This window comes from Psammomys obesus, unplaced genomic scaffold, assembly GCF_907164565.1.
Source record: "Psammomys obesus unplaced genomic scaffold, mPsaObe1.curated_primary_1811, whole genome shotgun sequence".
Lineage (NCBI taxonomy): Eukaryota > Metazoa > Chordata > Mammalia > Rodentia > Muridae > Psammomys > Psammomys obesus.
This window is the reverse complement of record NW_026585689.1, coordinates 23,050,412-23,060,494: the sequence shown is the minus strand read 5'-3', so window position 1 is coordinate 23,060,494 and position 10,083 is coordinate 23,050,412.

Sequence of the window (10,083 nt, the reverse complement as noted above, 5' to 3'; positions counted from 1 at the left end):
AAAAAATAAAATAATTCTAGAAGGCAGTTTGTATTTAGATACTACACGTGTGGATACTATTGTATAGCTAAACATATTTTTGCCTATCGGGACACTAGCCAGTACAAACAAAATAAAAATGTGTCATTCACGATACCAACAAAACGCATACATACGCAGAACAGTTCTGCATTTGTAGTGCTTCAAGTGTTTGGCAGCACCAGATGCAAATTCTTTCCTTAGGAAGACAGCCCTCACACCTTCAAACTAGGATTTGGGAATTGTAGAACATAAAAATGAGCAGAACACAGAGTAAGGTTACTTATCACAAGGGAAAATAAAACACAGTGAGAAAACAAAAATGTAAATAAAACCAAACAGATGTCAGGCTTGTCCTCATACACTACAAATAAGGAAATTATCTGACAGCCCAAGAGCACCTCTGCTCCTTAAAGATATATTTTTTAATTAAATGTTTATTATTTTTGTATTAATTACAGTTTATTTACTTTGTATCCCAGCTGTAGCCCCCTCTCTCATTCCCTCCCAATCCCGCCTTCTGTCCTCATCTCCTCCTTTCCCCTCTCTAATTCCATTGAAAGAATACTCTCTAATTAAAACATGTAGGTAGATAACAACAATAGATTAAAATAACAAAATAACCTATAATTCTTAAATCAAGTATATGATCAATTATTTTTAATCAATTTAAATATAGGAGATATTATTTTTCACATTTAAAAATATTATTAATTCAATAGGATAAAGAAGTTGCAGTATATTGTGAATCAAAGGAGGGAGCAGATTCATATATTAAAGCTGTAGGTATTAGATGCTTAGGAAATTAACAGAGATAAAGAAGCAGCTATATGGTGAGAGACACAGGCACAAATACAGTTCCAAGGACAGCCAAATTGGTGAAAAGCCTAACATTGCTTGCCCAGGAAAATAGTAAACAGATAGAAAATAGCAAGAAAAGATGGCAAAAGAACTAATTAATCAGAAACCACAGACAGAATATTTCCATAGTGTAAAAAAAAGGGTTAAAAATAAACTTTATTGTTTGTAAATGAATACCTTGCAGAAAATGTAAAACAAAAATTTTTATTGGCATGACTCTCATCACCAGTTGGATATAGAAATCAGCTTATGTAAGAGGAACATACATTCAGATGCTGTCTTATGCTGTGAAGAAATAGCCTGCAGACTGTTTTTCTCCTCAGTTCTGTGACAATCTATACTAAGTAATTTTATGTACTTGTGTACTTATGTATTTGTTCCTTCTGATTATTATCTTTTGAGAATGTGAGAGGTAGTTGTTGGTATTCAAGAATAATAGTTTAGCCAGGTCTGGTCGCACACATCTTTAGTCCCAGCACCCCAGAATGATAGTCAGGTATATCTTTATGAATTTGAGGCTTGCCTAGGCTATGTATCATTCCAGGACATCCAGGCCTACAGAAAGAGGGCTCTATGTCTCAAAAAAAAGGGGCGTATATTGGCTTAATCAAATCTTGTAGCTGAATACCATGCTTTTGATTCACTGATTTTTATTATAATGTCTTTATTAATATATGAACTTTTCCTATTTTTATTATCATCACTTACAATTTATTCATTTTTTTATCCCAGTTGTATCCCTCCCTCATTTCCTTCCAATCATACTCTCCCTCCCTCTTTCTATATTAGTCTGCTGATAGAAGTCCTCCTCCTCTACTGTCTGACCCTAGCCTATCAGGTCTCATCAGGACTGCCTAGATCCTCTTCCTCTGTGGCTGGCTTGGTTGCCCCAACAGGGAGAAATGATCAAGGAGCAGGCAACTGAGTTCATGTCAGAGACTGTCTCTTGTCTTACTAGGGAACCCACATGGAAAATGAGCTGTCTATGTGTTACATCTGAGCAGGGGACTAGAAAAAGATCATCCTGAGTGAGGTATTCCAGAAGCAAAAAGACACACATGGTATATACTCATTTATAAGTGGATATTAGCCATATTATATAGGAAAAATATACTAAAATCTACAAACATAAAGAAACTAAACAAGGAGGACCCTAGGGAAGATGCTTATTTCTCATTCATAAGGGAAAACAGGATAGACACCAGAAATATTAGAAGAAAAAGGACAGGACTGGAGCCTACCACAGATGTCCTCTGATTCATTGATTTTTTATATTGCATAAAAACTAGAACCTTAAAAGTATAATAAAAACAATGGTCATTATTTTGTTTGCCCAAATAAATTGTTTTAATGTGATTAACATTTAAAGAGTATTTACACTTGGTCATTAGTAAATATTTTGATATCTTTCCAGTCCAGCTTTTTTTTAACTTTTTTTTTTTTGTAACTGAGAAAACTACCTTCTTTTCTAGATTCAACAATATACTTCTAATCTTCATGTATTCACATCTTTTCTTTTTGTCACATATGGTCCTCTGTGAGCTGTGCCAAATCACAGGCTAATCAACACTTGCCTTCTTTTTATACATTCCAGTCCCAAGTGTTTCAATTCTTAGACTGTTTTCGAAAATAAAATTGTGTTTCTTTCCCAAGTGCATACATGTAACACTTCCTTTCTTATTTTTGTATTTATTGGGTTTTAAAAAATCATTTGAAAATAAAGTTTAAACTACAGGCTTAAATAAAGCTATTGAAAATCTAGTTAATATAGAAGCTGTGGCCACAAATAAATATATAAATTTATAATGAGTCTTTCTTAAAGGCTTTTAAAGCATTATTGTATATTTTATGCTCCTCTGGTTTAGACATATGCCTCAACTAAAATGAATGCTTTGAAATATAAGTAGAAATATGTCCAATCTCTTGCTAAATTTTCAAATATTACATTTATTATTTGATGACCCAGAGCAAGTAGAACTAGATAGCACTTTTGAGACTTTCAAAAGTATATTATACCCTGCCCATCAGTTGGCCATCAGGCTCAGCATCTGCTTTGACAGTCTATACTGATGGGCAGAGTGAATGGAATTTTATGTAAGAAGTGGGAAATAGTAAGAGCTGGAGGGGACGGGAACTCCACAAGCAGAGCAACAGAACAAGATAATTTGAACACAGGGAACTTCCCAGAGACTCATACTCCAACCAAGGACTATTCGTGGAGATGACCTAGAACTCCTGCACAGATGTAGCCCATGGCAGTTCAGTGTCCAAGTGGGTTACATAGTAATGGGAAGAGGGACTGCCTCTGACATAATCTGATTGGCCTTCTCTTTGATCACCTCCCCCTGAGGGGGGAGCAGCCTTACCAGGCCACAGTAGAGGACAATGCAGCCAATTTTGATGAGAACTGATAGACTAAGATCAGAAAGGAGAGGAGAACCTCCCCTATCAGTGGACTTGGGGAGTGGCATGCATGCAGAAAGGGGAGGGAGGGTGGGATCGGGAGGGGAGGAGGGAGGTGCTTATGGGGGGATACAAAATGAATAAAGTGTAATTAATAAAAAAATAAAATAAAATATTAAAAAAGTGTATTATACCATAATGAAGTCTCTTGGGAGAATTTGTTATTGCAATAATGTTGCTATTGTCATGGTTTCATATAAGAAAGTAAAAAAAAAAATGTTAACAGTAACAGTACTCATCAGAACATTAGTACTACTATCTGAGTGTAAGCAAATATTTTTATACTGCTTGTTTTATGTTCCTGGGTTCTAACCCTTAAAGATGTCTTATTTAGAAGGTACTTGTTCTTTTAGTCTGAAGAGGTGTTTCAATGGAAAATGAGCAAGCATCATGAGTGGAGTTTCGAATGCAGATTCCAGTGCAGGGCAACGTGTAAACCCAGAAGATGGAAGCAGGAGATTCCTGGGGAAAGCTGGCAGGCCAGATTTGACTAATCGGCATGCTCTAAACTCAAACAGATCCTACCTCTGCTACTAAAGGAGAAAGAGATTGGGAAAGATATTAGCAGCAATTTTAAGGGAACAGAGATTAAAAGAATAGATTTGATTTTCGAATTTGTTTAAATAGTTATAAAGGAAAAAAATAGGAAAGGAAATATATTTATAAGCTAACTTAATACAAGATCAATTAGATTTTGCAATGTGCCTGTGAGCTTCTACAGAGTATTTGAGATTTTAAATTAACACATACATGGAGCCAATGACTCTTTGGAAATAATCCAATTACTCACTGGATATGGTGATAACGTAAGAATAGTTTATGCTCTTACATTAATGAATTTGTAGCATGAGGCTAGTAATCTTACAGTCTTCATTAAAATATTAAAAATGTGATTTGCGAGCTAGAAATAACCAGGTAAAATGAAATCCACATTTAAATAGATCATACCAATTTAATAAAAATTATGACAATCATAGATAATTAATCATTATCCATTGATTTTAGACATGAAGTAATCTCACCAATAGTTAAATGCTGTTAACCTAAACAAATGTATTACGTAAAAATAAATTAAAATATAAATATGTCTCCAATAAAAGTAGAATGAATTAAGTAATTTTTTTTCCCACTTAGACAGAATCCATTTAAAAAAAGTAGCATAGATTAGAAAAAAAGTGCATTATATTGTTGACTAAGTAATGGCGTAATGTTGAGTAACAGAACATACCATATCCTACTGCCACTGTTTTTATTTCAACATATTTAATTTCTACCTCTTCCTTGAGTGAAAAGTCCTTTAACCATACGTCCATTAAAAAAAATAAAAGTTTCTTGGAAAAATTTGTTACCATTAATCTTTTCTCTCTGCAAGTCTCTTTTGTTCTTTTGAATTAGTTAACATTGTTTGTTTGCTTGCTGTCTAGTTTAAGATTTAATGTTTTTGAAGATAGTATACATGACTACCGTATTCACATTATTTCCCCTCGCAGGTACTCACTTCAACTGCACCTTGATCCCGAACACTCTTTCAAATTCATTACTATTTTTAAAAATATATTTATTATATATAATTTACATTACCAGAAACAATATATAAGGTGTTTAAATTTAAGTATTTTTGGATTTCTTTATTTTAATTTAAAGGATGAGTATATCACCTACAAAGAACAGGATGTGTGTACCTGGTGAATGCAGAAGACAGATGGGAGATCAGTTTTTCTGCCACTAGAAAAGCAGCCCATTGGGCAGTACCATATGAGCTCCACGATGCAAATCTAAGTCCTTTTCAGAAGCAAGGACTGGTCTTACCCTCCAGCCACATACATTTGAGGAAGGAAGTTATATCGTATATTTTGACCATTGCATAAATTTGTACTTACTTTATCTGCAGACATAGAGCATATATATACATTTAAGCAAACGCAAAAACCACATTATATGGATAGATACAAATGTAGATAGAGGCATAAGGAGATACCTTATACAAATAAAAGAATGGGTGAAGGTATAAGTCAATGACTTGGAAATCATAATAATATTTAAAAATAAAATAATATTTTAATACAGTAAATGGAACCTACAAAGTTATATACTTGGCTCAGAATTAATTTAATTTTAACATATGTATGCCGAGGGGTAGACTGTGTGCTTAATGAATGATAAAATTGCTCTAGGTTATTTTCACAAATTCAGTTATCAGTTCATATTTAGTAGTTAATAAAATGATAGAAATAAACAATCTGTTCTGCCTCTTATTCCATATAATGATAATGAATATTTTTGGAAACTTTGCAAATTTTTATTCTTCTATTTTAATTGATTAATTTTTTATTAATTACAATTTATTTGCTTTGTATACCAGCTGTAGCCCCATCCCTCAGCCCCTCCCAATCTCACTTTCCCTTCTTCTTCTCCTCCCATGTCCCTCCACTGATAGGGGAGGTCTTCCTCCCCTTCCATCTGACCCCAGCCTATCAGGTTTCATCAGGACTGGTTGCATAATTACACTGCTATAATATTGAATTTTTTATAGAGACATTAAAAATAACATTACATGGTTTGTAGTAGAAACAGCAGGTGCCTTGTTTTTCCTGGGTATAATTATCCAACCCAAAATGCAGAATATCAAATTGCTATGTATCTTTAAATTACAATTTGTCCATAATATTCCTAAAACATAACCAGTGTTGTGTATTTATTCATCCCTATTTGCTCTGTCTGCCTTGCAGTGAAATTTTAGCAAATTATAGGCAGTGAGGCACTTTACAAAGTATAATAATGTAAATTTCCAATAATCTATTTCTAATGTGTATTAAGAAAGAAAAATGAGCCAAGTCATTGTGTGTCTTTAAAATGAATCACAGGCTGTATGTATTAGTTAATAGGTATCAGGTAGGGAATACTTCACATTAAATAACACTAGTTTAAAAATGAGAAAACTACTGACATTCAACCAAGTACCATGTATGGATATAACCTAGAACCTCTGCTCAGATGTAGCCTGTGGTAGCTCAGTAACCAATTGGCTTCCCATAGTGAGGGGAGCAAGGACTATTTCTAACAGGAACTCAATGACTGGCTCTTTGGCCTCCCCACCCCCCAAGGGAGGAGCAATCCTGTTAGGCCACAGAGGAGGACTGTGCAGCCAGTCCTGAAGATACATGATAAAACAGGATCAGATGAATGGGGACGAGGTCCCCCTATCAGTGGACTTGGAAAGGGGCACGGTGGAGATAAGGGAGGGAGGGAGGGACTGGGAGGGAATGAGGGATAGGGACACGGCTGGGATACAGAGTTAATAAAATGTAACTGATAAGAAAAAAATAAACAAAACAAACAAACAAACAAAAAAAGAATTTAGTCCTATGGAAACAATGCTATCAGTTATAAGATTAATTTTAGTCATTATTTCAGCCAAACTATGATTGACTTATATGTCCAGAATAAAGTGTATAAGAGTTAAAAAAAAATGAGAAAACTAGATATTTTAGAGGAAGGTTTTTTGAGAAACAATGATGAGGATCAATTTTGGTTTTAGAATAAATTTTGATTATATAGTGATTTTTGAGGAAGAAGAGACAATCTGCAACATACATTTATATATTAACCTGCCTCAAACTGTATTAAATTAAAATTTATAAAGGAGTATTTTACCTTTATTTTTCCATTTCTCTTACATTATTATAAAGGAGAAAGGTTAACATGTGAATGACATGTGTGAACATATTAAGCAGTTGTTTTTCAATTGCATTACATAGACCTAATATATTTCTATGTTAAACTCATGAAATCATTTGTCAATATAATATATTATCATGATGACAAAGAGTTTGTATAAGTAAATTATCTCAGAATTTCATATTGTGGCTAAATAAATTCATGAAAAACTTGTAAACATGATGTAAGCTCATATTCATTATTTTAAAACTCCTTCCTTAAACTACAGCATTATTTACTTAGGGTGTAATTTTTTTCTCTAATTTAATATTTAACATAATATATTGAATCATACTTTCAATTATTAAAGTGAAGATAAAACCAAAATATAACACAATCAACCACATTAAACAGACTCAGCATCTTTTATTTATATATGTGTGTGTGACTATAAGTTTAAAAAAAAAAAAGAGGGCATTAAAATGAGAGGATGTTAGAGGAAACACGATAGGGAATGGGCAGAAGAATGGGAAGAGTGCAGTGATGTAATTATATTTAAATACAAAATATCTAAATAGCAAAAATGTAATGACAATGATACAATAATGACAACAGAAAATAAAATATGAAAGTAAAAGTGTACAATTGCCAAAGCACACAGGTACCATTTCCATTTGTTAATATGAATACTTGCTTCAAATGTTTCCAACACTTATTTATTTATTTATTTGGGGGGTTACATGTATATGTACGTAGGTTTGTTTGTTTTCTTTTTTCAGAGACCAGAAGCTGGAGTTACAGGCAGCTGTGAGAGGCAAAACATGAATGATGGAGTCTAAACACAAGACACCAAGAACAGCAAGAGCCTTTAAGTGCTGAGACAGCCCACTACCCACCCAGGCCTATCTTTCAATTTTTAAGTAGAATGATTCAAATATTAGATTAACTATGTGTCAAAGGCTCATTTGTTCATGTTTATCTGGGAGATAAGATCTTATTATATAATGCATGTTATCCTGAAAGCTTCCAAGTGCTGGGATTAAAGTATCTGCCACCATACTCTGATATACAAAGAAGTTAGAAGGTCCACCTGAAAGAAAATAAACATTAAAAAAAGGCACATGGTTAAACTGACATGTGTGTATTGTATGTGATACTCTGATACATGTGTGTAAGGTGAAACGGTCAATGCAGAGTAATTAGAAAATCTACCATTTTAAACTTTTAGTGTTGTGCTAACTTAAGCTCCTCTAGCATTTTTGCATTATAGAAAAACTGTTGACTGTTTGTAATATAAAAGGTTAAGGTACGTCACTCATCCAGTTTCAGATGTTACAATTAATATCTCTTTGTTATTTTTGCAGGAGTTTCACACTATATGTGGTTTGATAGATATATGTATGCTTACTAAATAATTTATAGTTTTGTTTAATTTCAGAGTGTTTATTTTCTGAATAGACAGATTTTGACAAAGACTCGCAAAGTTGTCATATTTCTTTTATCTTTTGAACTCAAATATTTTAATTTTTAGTTAGTTAATTAATTAATTACAATTTATTCACTTTGTATTTCTTCTGTAGTCCTCTCCCTCCTCTCCTCCCAGTCCCATCCAGTCTCCCTCTTCTCCCAATATTCCCCTTCTCTGGTCCACTGATAGGAGAGGACTTCCTCCCCTTCTATCTGACCCTAGCCTATCAGGTCTCATCAAAGCTAGCTGCATCATCTTTCTTTTTGCCCAGACAAGGCTGCACCCTCCAAGAATAGGTAATCAAAGAGCTGACCACTGAGTTCATGTCAGAGACAGCCCCTAATCCCCCTTGCTAGGGAACTGAGCAGCCTATGGGCTTTCTCTGAGCAGAGGTTTTAGGTCCTCTCCATGCATGGTCCTTAATTGGAATATCAGTGTCTGAAGGCCCCAATAGGCACAGATTTTTCTGGTCTCTGTTTGTTTCACTTTGGTGGAGATCACTCTTGGTGGATATTAGCCAAATAATACAGGATAAACGTACTAAATTCTGTAGTCCCAAAGAAGCTAAACAACAAGGAGGACCCTAGGCAAGAGGCTGAAACCTCACTCAGAAGGGCCAACAGGATAGACATCAGAAGCAGGGGAAGACAAGGAGCAGGAGGGCCTCTGAAAAACTCTCCCCATCAGGGTATCAAAGGAGATGCTGAGACTCTTGGCCAAACTTTGGACAGAGTGCAGGGAACCTTATGGAAGAAGGGAGAGATAGGAACACCTGGAGGGGACATATTTCTCAATAGTGTTTCCAGGGAGTATGTAGGAAGATTCTGCTTGTACAGTTTTTTTTTAATCTTTTATTTTTTTTTTATTAATTACACTTTATTCATTTTGTATCCCCCCATAAGCCCCTCCCTCCTCCCCTCCCGATCCCACCCTCCCTCCCCTTTCTGCATGCATGCCACTCCCCAAGTCCACTGATAGGGGAGGTCCTCCTCTCCTTCTTTCTGATCTTAGTCTATCAGTTCTCATCAAAAGTGGCTGCATTGTCCTCTACTGTGGCCTGGTAAGGCTGCTCCCCCCTCAGGGGGAAGTGATCAACGAGCAGGCCAATCAGATTATGTCAGAGGCAGTCCCTCTTCCCATTACTATGTAACCCACTTGGACACTGAACTGCTGTGGGCTACACCTGTGCAGGGGTTCCAGGTCATCTCCACAAATAATCCTTGGTTGGAGTATGAGTCTCTGAGAAGTTCCCTGTGTTCAAATTATCTTGTTCTGTTGCTCTGCTTGTGGAGTTCCCGTTCCCTCCAGCTCTTACTATTTCCCACTTCTTACATAAAATTCCATTCACTCTGCCCATCAGTTGGCCATCAGGCTCAGCATCTGCTTTGACAGTCTATACTGCAGAAGCTTTCAGAGGCCCTCTGTGGCAGGTTTCAAGGTTGTTTCCTGTTTTCTTCTGGCTTTCAGAGGCCCTCTGTAGCGGGTTCCGAGGTTGTTTCCTATTTTCGTTTTCTTCTGATGTCCATCCTCTTTGCCTTTCAGGATGGGGATTGAACATTTTAGTTAGGGTCCTCTCTTTTGCTTAGTTTGTTTAGATGTACAGATTTTAGTGGGTT